General features: G+C 37.2%; 1 pseudogene; it reads right to left on the reverse strand.

The window, feature by feature from the left end:
- Positions 1 to 1,753: 1,753 nt before the first annotated feature.
- Positions 1,754 to 2,616, reverse strand: LOC123278695 (olfactory receptor 7G2-like; annotated as a pseudogene).
- Positions 2,617 to 8,234: the final 5,618 nt, after the last annotated feature.

Raw genomic sequence — 8,234 nt, forward strand, 5'->3', positions numbered from 1 at the left:
TTTCATAGAGATGCATTACAAAGTTTTGCAGGAGAGCCCAAAGACTGCAGCCAATCCCTTAAGAATCCAATGATTCAATTAATTTTACACAACCATGCTTCTCTGTTTGGACTCCAGCAGAGATGAATGAAAAACACAGCAAGATGAGGTGACCAAGGAAAAAGATAAAAGCTCAAATACATTCATACAAATAAATCAATAAGAAGGAATCAGAGCAAACACAGTACAAGGAAAATATTACCAATCTTTGCTCTTCCTAGATGATAACAAATCATGTGATAATATTTCTCAGACCAGAAAAAGCAGCTAATAAATATTATAAACGTGGTAAATAAATCTCATTGTTGAAGACAATGTGAAAAAAATAAGTGAGAGCAAGAAATTTAAAAGATTAATGAATATTAGCAAGATATGGAACACATGTAATATTGATACTAGTTATATTTAATGAGATTTTTATCTTCCAGGGGTTGTTGAAAATGTCTGTAGTGGGTATATGGTTGAATTCTTAACAGGAATTACATACTGGAGGGTGAGTTACTCAAAGCCTTTCATAGTAATAATTTTCCCCAACGAAGGAATTACATTCAGAAGGTGATGATTCTACTCTTAGTGATGAGACAGACAGATTGACTCCATAGAATGATCTATTAACAACAGATATTCTATTAACAATTGTCCCAGGGCAGAACAGTCAGTTTTCTGTTTCCAGAGATCATGTTTGGATATGACAGTTACATCTGTGGAACCATCTGGACCACGAAAAAAAAAAAACAAATGCAGATTTGAGGCACCACATGAAGGAATGAATGAAGCCTGACTGTCTAGTTCATGTATATTTCTTACCACTGAAGCTCTCACAATGAAAGATAACCCTGCTTTTTTACACATTTGATGAGATACAATTGAAGAAATTTATAAATTTAAGGTGTTTAATGTGGTTATTTGACATACATATATATTGTGCATTCATTACCACAAGAAAGTTAGTTAACACATCACCTCATAACTCTCTTTATTGTTTGAGTAAATTAGAATCAAGAATTCTTTTTTTATTACAACCAAAGTCCTCCTCACTGAGAAAGTGCAATTATCACTTATCATGTCAAACCACTAAGAAAAACTGATTATGCCTATTTATACAAAATGAAACTAAGTGTAGTGGACGTTGACGAGGTCCATCCCTGTTACAGTTTCCCAGTGACTGAGTTCAGTGGCTACTGAACAGAGGTATGAAACATCAGCTTCCTTGCCTCACAATATTAGTAACTCTGAAGTGCCATTCTTATTGTCTGAACCACGGGATCAGGTAGAAGCAGTCTCTAATAATCACAACAGCCTTGGTTAAGTTTTTTCACTGACGTATCCACCTTATCCACTTCTTCTAAAAACATTTCTCCTAAAATCACTATTACAAGAACCCCTGACTCAGGTTCCCATCTTAGGGATTCTGACTTATGAACTGAGATTAGAGACCGGACATCACTTGACAAACATCACAGAGCTAGGAAAAGTTAAAATTAGGTTTTCATGCCAATTTAAAATGCTCTTGGCCATTATGCTATCTGGTCATTTTAGAAGTTGGTGATGAAAGTCAAGCATTCTGGCTGGCCCAGTATTCCTTTCACTATGATCATTCCAGAAACATCAGACCAAAGCAGATGACACAATCACTACAAAGAAGCTACCCTATGGATGATTTTTCTCAAGGCTCCTTTCATGTCCCCATTCCTCAGGCTATAGGTGAAGGGTTTCATATTTGAGCAACCACATTGTGTTTCACTGAAGCTACTGCAGTCTTCCTGGAAGAATATGTAAATATAGAACTATTGTACACCCCCAAACCTGTCCCATAGAATAAGAACACAGGTGAGAGTTGAGACCCACAGATGGAAAAAACCTTATGCTTTCTATCCAATTATAGCATTCTCAAAATAGAAGAGGCAATTTGAGTATATGAGAAAATGATTTCAGAGGGAGGAATACTACCAAATATGCTAACTGCAAAATAAGCCAGGACAATATTGATGAGGATATCAGAACAGGCAATCTTGGTGCCCAGAGAAATTTCACACAAATGGAGGGGGATTTTCCTGTCTGTATAGAAGGACAGTTGCAACACCATCAGACTGTGGAGTAGGGCATTCAAAATGTTATTCAACACTGAGAGTAGAATCAGCTGGCCACAAAAGTGGGGAATCATGGTGACCACATACCTCAGTGGTTGGCAAATGACTATATAGCTGTCATAGGCCATAACTACAAGGAGCAAATTTTCTAAATTAGTAAATTTTCTAAAAAGCAGACCTGTGAGAGGCAGCCTGTATAAGTGATGCTCTGATTCTGTGTTTTTATGTTCAGCGGCATCTTTGGGTCTGTGGTGTTGCTTAAACCAATGTTAGTAAAGGACACATCAGCAAGAAAGAAGTGAGGTGTGCAGATTGGAGTTAGTGATGACAGCTGAGATGATGAGCAGATTTCTAGGACAGTGACCAAGTAAACTGACAGGAAGAGGCTGAAGATGAGGGACTTCAGTTCTGGATTATCTGATATTTTCATAAGACGGAACTCTAAACTATCTGTTTGGTTTCTGATTTCATGTTGCTGGCAAATCATCAAATGCCAAAACCAGGAGCTTCCCCAGTAGCAAACACTATCTCAGTAGAGAAGGGGATGAATGCATGGAATTGCCAACACAGTGCCTTCTGTAAGCACATGGTTGCTTTTTAAAAGGAACTGAAGCTGATATACCAAGTTGTCAACATGGTTAATTCAGGAAGGAGTTAATGTGTGAGTGGTCATTTTTTTTAGTTACACTATCTATACTATTCTGATTATTTAAAATTTTTGTAATTTTATAAGATAAAAATGTAGAATAGGGAAGTAGCTTGAAGATTCCATCTGGATCCCATAAGACCTCAGTTCCATGTAACACAAATAGTACAAATATATGTCAAGGACCAGAAATTGGAAAAAAAGGTGAAGTTTACCAATCCTTCTGCACCCTACCACCATAGGAATGTGAGAGGATTTTATAGCAGTCATCCTGTTTTAGAAGACATTGATTTTTGCTCAGGAAGAAATGTCAGGTACTGGTCATAGTAGACTAGTACAAGTTAAGTAAATAAGAGGTACTTGCATATCAGTGCAGAGGTACGAGGAAGCATGTGAAGAAGATGACAGACAGGAGGATCATGGGTGACTTAGTTCTATTCATCTAATATAAGTACACTTTTTTTTTTATTGGGCCTGAGCTAACATCCATTGCCAATCTCCTTCTTCTCCTTCTTCTCCTTCTCCTTCTTCTTCTACTTCTTCTCCTTCTCCTTCTTCTCTCAAAAGTCCCCCAGTAAATAGTTGAATATTCTAGTTGTAGGTCCTTCTGGTTGTGCTATGTGAGACACCACCTGAGCATGGCTTGATGAGCAGTGCTGTGTCTGTACCCAGGATCCAAACCAGCGAAACCCCAGGCTGCCAAAGCAGAGCACATGAACTCACCCACTCAGCCCCAGGGCCAGCCCCAGTACACTCTTCACAGCTTCACCTGGATGAACCTGTAGTGAAACACCTGCCCTCATTTCCAAATATTCAAATAAGGAATATTACATTACCTGTTTGGTGTCAGAGCAGAATGATGCTTGACATCTCCTCTGAATGTATCATCTGAGAGATCTGTCTTCAGGAAATTCAAAGAGACTGAATGAGGTACTAGGTTCCTGGGAAAAAGGATCACCTATAGGAGGAGGCTCAGCTGTGTTACTTCTTTACTGCAGAAGGATTATTGAAGGCAGTGGTTACAGGTTGATGGGAATCTCTGTATCCCTAGAGTTTCAATTTCCAAAGCTCCTCACCAGCTGAGAAACTTTATTGTCACTGTGATCCAAGGCAGTGCAAATCCTTAAAGACCAAGACTCCAGGGAGAGGAATTCAAGGTGGATGGTTTCCTGACTCTGAGGCGTAGTATACACTATTAATAATGCAATTTATAAAGAAAGAGATAAAAACCCTAAAAGGCATATGGAATGATAAAAGACCCCATCCTGAGCAAGGAGAACAAAGCTGGAGACACCAAACTTCCTGATATCAAATTATGGTACAAGACTATAGTAATCAAAACAGTATGGTACTAGTGTAAAAACAGACACACAAGTAAAACAAAATAGAGTGCCTATAAATAAATTTACACATATAAGGTCAAGTAATCTTTGATAAGGGCTTTAAGAATACACACTGGGGAAAGGATAATTTCTTCAATGAATGGTGTTAGAAAAACTGGGTATCCACATGCAAAAGAATGAATTTGGATGCATATCTTAAACCACACAAAAAAAACAACTCAAATGGATTATCGAGTAAAACATAAGATCATAAATGACAAAACTCTTAGAAGAAAACATAAATAAAGCTCCATGACTTTGACCTTGGCAATGAATTTTTTACTATGACACCAAAAGCACAAGCAACAAAAGAGTAAAATAAACAAGAGGAACTACAAAATACTAAAAGGCTTCTGCACAGCAAAAGGAAATAAACAACAATATGAAAAGATAACCTATAAAGTGGGATAAATATTGCCAGAGCATGCCTAGGATAAGGAGTTAATATTCAGGATATATAAGGAACTCATACAACTCAATATCAAAAAGTAGTAACCTGATTTAAAACATGAGCAAATAATCTAAACAGGCATTTCTCCAAAGAAGACATACATGTGGACAACAGGTATATGAAAAGTGTTAACAACACTAATCATCAGAGAAATGTAAATTAAAACCACAATATGAAATCACCTCACATATGTTAGGATGGATGTTATTAAAAAAGAAAAAAGTAAACAAGTGTTGGTGAGGATGTGAAGAAAAGGGAAGCCTGTTCCATTGTTGATGGGAATTTAAGAACGTAAATTTGTACAACCACTATATAAAACACTATTGAAGTACCTCAAAAACTTAAAAGAAGAATTACCAGCAGTCCCACTTCTGGGTATATGTTGAAGCGAAATGAAATCAAGATCTCAAAGAGACACCTGTACTCTTATGTCTATTGCAGCATTATCAACAATAGCCAAGATGTGGAATTAATCTTAATATCCATCAATGGATGAAAGGATAAAGAAATTGTGGAATATACATACAACAGTATATTATTCAGCCTTAGAGAAAAAGTAAATCCTGACATTGTGACAGCATGCTGAATCTGGAGGACCTTATTCTAACTATAATAAGTCAGATGGACAAAGACAAATATTGTATGATCTCACTTGTATGTGGAATGTAATGTAGTCAAAACACAGGAAGCATAGAGTCAAAAAAGTGTTTACCAGGGACTGGGAAGAGAGAAAGATAGAGAGGGTATTTCCTATTATCTTTATGAAACAATGATTTGGAAAAATTCTCTAATGATATATTAAAGGTGAATAGCTCATCGGGATGTTAATGTTTAAAGATGAATTGCAATACAAAAACTCTGCTTCCAAGATGAGAAAATATGAACAAGCATGAAGTTATGAAAACAAGTAACTCTATCAGAATGGATCACTATCATTTGGTGTAAATTTGGATTCTACCACAAGTGAGTTTATTCCAAGTTCCAGCAGGTGCTTCAGAAATAAGGAGATTTTCAAAACTATATGAGAAGTCTCCGTCTCCACATTTGTTTGCTGGGACCATTATGAAACATTATAAGGGATATTACAAGGATAAGAATAAATAGACAATATCACCAAGCACAGTCCTTGGCATACGGGAACTTCTTAATATCACCTATAGTGATTTGTAAATGGCATGACCATGAATGGACAAACTGGCAGGGTTCATCATAGGGAAGTGAGTGAGGGGTGGGACAAGATGAAAGAAGAGGAGAGAAAGAAAAAATAATCCTGGCATGGTAACTGCAAGTTTCAGGAAAGAATTCATGCGCTGACATTTCCACTGTAAATCTTGCTCAAGTATAGAAGTAGAGGGAGGAAGCAAGCCTTGGTACATTCCATTCTGGTTCATTAACTTCCACTCCTTTGCTCTATTCCCTTGTCTTACAACAATTTATTTCTTCTCAAAGGAATGGGCATTTTCATTGTGACACATATGCATATACAGACATGCACACACAAACACACACACATATGCGTGCATACAAACAACTTAAAACAATACCAAGGAACTCAAAAACTCAAGAACGTAGTTGCCTCTGGGAACGGAAGAAAATAAATGGAGGAAAACAAAAATGAATGTCATCTCTATACAAACTATTTTGTTACTTAAAGAAGAGAATTATTATGGCAAATGTCACCATATACTAATTCGGGACACAGATCCATGAGTACTTGTCGTGATATTCTGTGTTATTCTGCCTTTCAAAATATGTCATAAGTTACTAAAGAGATATCAGTACTGTGGATGTGGCCTATAGGATTTGCCTAGTTCTTCATCCCTTCTGTCAGAGTTCTCATGGAAAGGTACCAGGGGCTTCCTTAAAAAGGAACCCAGAGAACCAGGCACAGAATGATAAATATAAGATGACCATTCATCTCAATCCCCTGTCCAGAAATTAAGGAATACTTTAGAAAATTCGGGAACACTCCACAACATTTTTCAAGGGAGGATTTTTCCTGAGGTTGGAAAAAACCCTAGAATTTTAGTGTCAGAGTAGAAGATTAGCAGACCGTTTAATATTGTTGCAAAAGTACAAGAAGATATGTCAGATGATGGACACTTAGGCAGACACTTCATAAATGAATAAGATCAAGTCATCTTTAGTATGTTACCTCTCAACCCCAGAACGACTGGTAGACAAATGCCTCTCTCTATTTGAAAAACAGACTAGAGAACTTCAGATGACCTGACTGCCAAACCTAAGGAGCAACATTCAGTTCTTACTTTGACATTAAACTAGACAGATGGGAGCCCTGTTCTCAGAGAGCATGGAAAGATAGAGTTTAGGGTTAGGCTGTTGTGCAAAAGTGATTGTCCCTGGGAAGAGGCTCAGGTGTGCTGCCTAGTTATCTGAGCAGGGCTACTGTGTAGGGTGGCCACAGGCAGATTATTGGCAGCCTCTGTCCCTTGGGAGTTCAATATCCAAAGTTTCTAATTAGTCAAACTCTTTTGCTACCATTCGGATCCCAGGGCAGTGAAAACTAATTAGAAGCAAAGCTCAGAGAAGGAAAAACTTAAAACTAGCTAATTCCTTCATCCAGAGATGCCAAAAGTATGCAATTCTCTTCCATCTACCTATCTTTTCATATCCATTTCAAGTGCCTTTCACACATGGACAAAAATTCCTTCTGTAATTGAATTCTAGTCTTCTTTCCTTGGGTACACTCAAAGGCACCCTTTATAATAACTATCAAAGGAAGACTGACAGGACATTTAGGTTCAAAAATGTAGTTTATTATAGGGATATATATATGTGAATATATATTATATAAATATATATAATATCTTACATGTAAAACACAAGTGATAATATAGCAAAAACACAGTAAAAAGCATATTCTAAGGACTAACACTATGTATAGCTCATTGCATTCTGTTTCTACATATTATATTCAAAAGTTCATTATATTCCCTGTAATCAAAATGGACAGTGCATGGAAGAGTACTCTCAGCAAAATGAAAGAGTAAGTAGCTTAAAGCTCTCAAAGAAACATTGAAAATACAAACAAAAACTGTCAAAAATTGTCAGAACTCCTGAAAACACTCCAAATCTATGGCAACCAAGTGAGTGCTGAATCAAGAAAAATCAACTTCAAAATAGTAGAATAGTCTTGTGGCATTTTCACTTGCCCTTGCTCCACTCCCTCCCTGGCATGGCAGTGGTCTTAGTACTAAAATGGTCACAGCCTGTGTTCTCAGTTTGACACTCTGGTCCACAGATTCAGCAGAGGTGCAGTAGGCCTTTCCTTAAATCATTCTGTACGTCTGTTCTAACCTGTCTGGGAACAACCTAAAGGACTGAAACAAGGCACTCATCTCTGTTTTTCCTAACTGAAAACTCATACCGGTGAAGTAGGGGCATTGTTCAAAAACACTGAAAACAAAACTAACGGCCTACATATGCCTATGGTAAAGGACCAAAACATAAAATAACTAGCTAAGTCCTAGAGTAAAAAACAAGGAAAATTTTCTTTAGCAAATTAGGAGATTTAAAAGCAGCCAAGTAAATGGGGGTATTCAGAAAGCTACATGCATGTCCATGGCAAGACTATATTCAGAAAAGACTGAGGAAGATCCTAAAGT

This window comes from Equus asinus, chromosome 20 (assembly GCF_041296235.1).
Source record: "Equus asinus isolate D_3611 breed Donkey chromosome 20, EquAss-T2T_v2, whole genome shotgun sequence".
NCBI classification, from domain to species: Eukaryota; Metazoa; Chordata; class Mammalia; order Perissodactyla; family Equidae; genus Equus; species Equus asinus.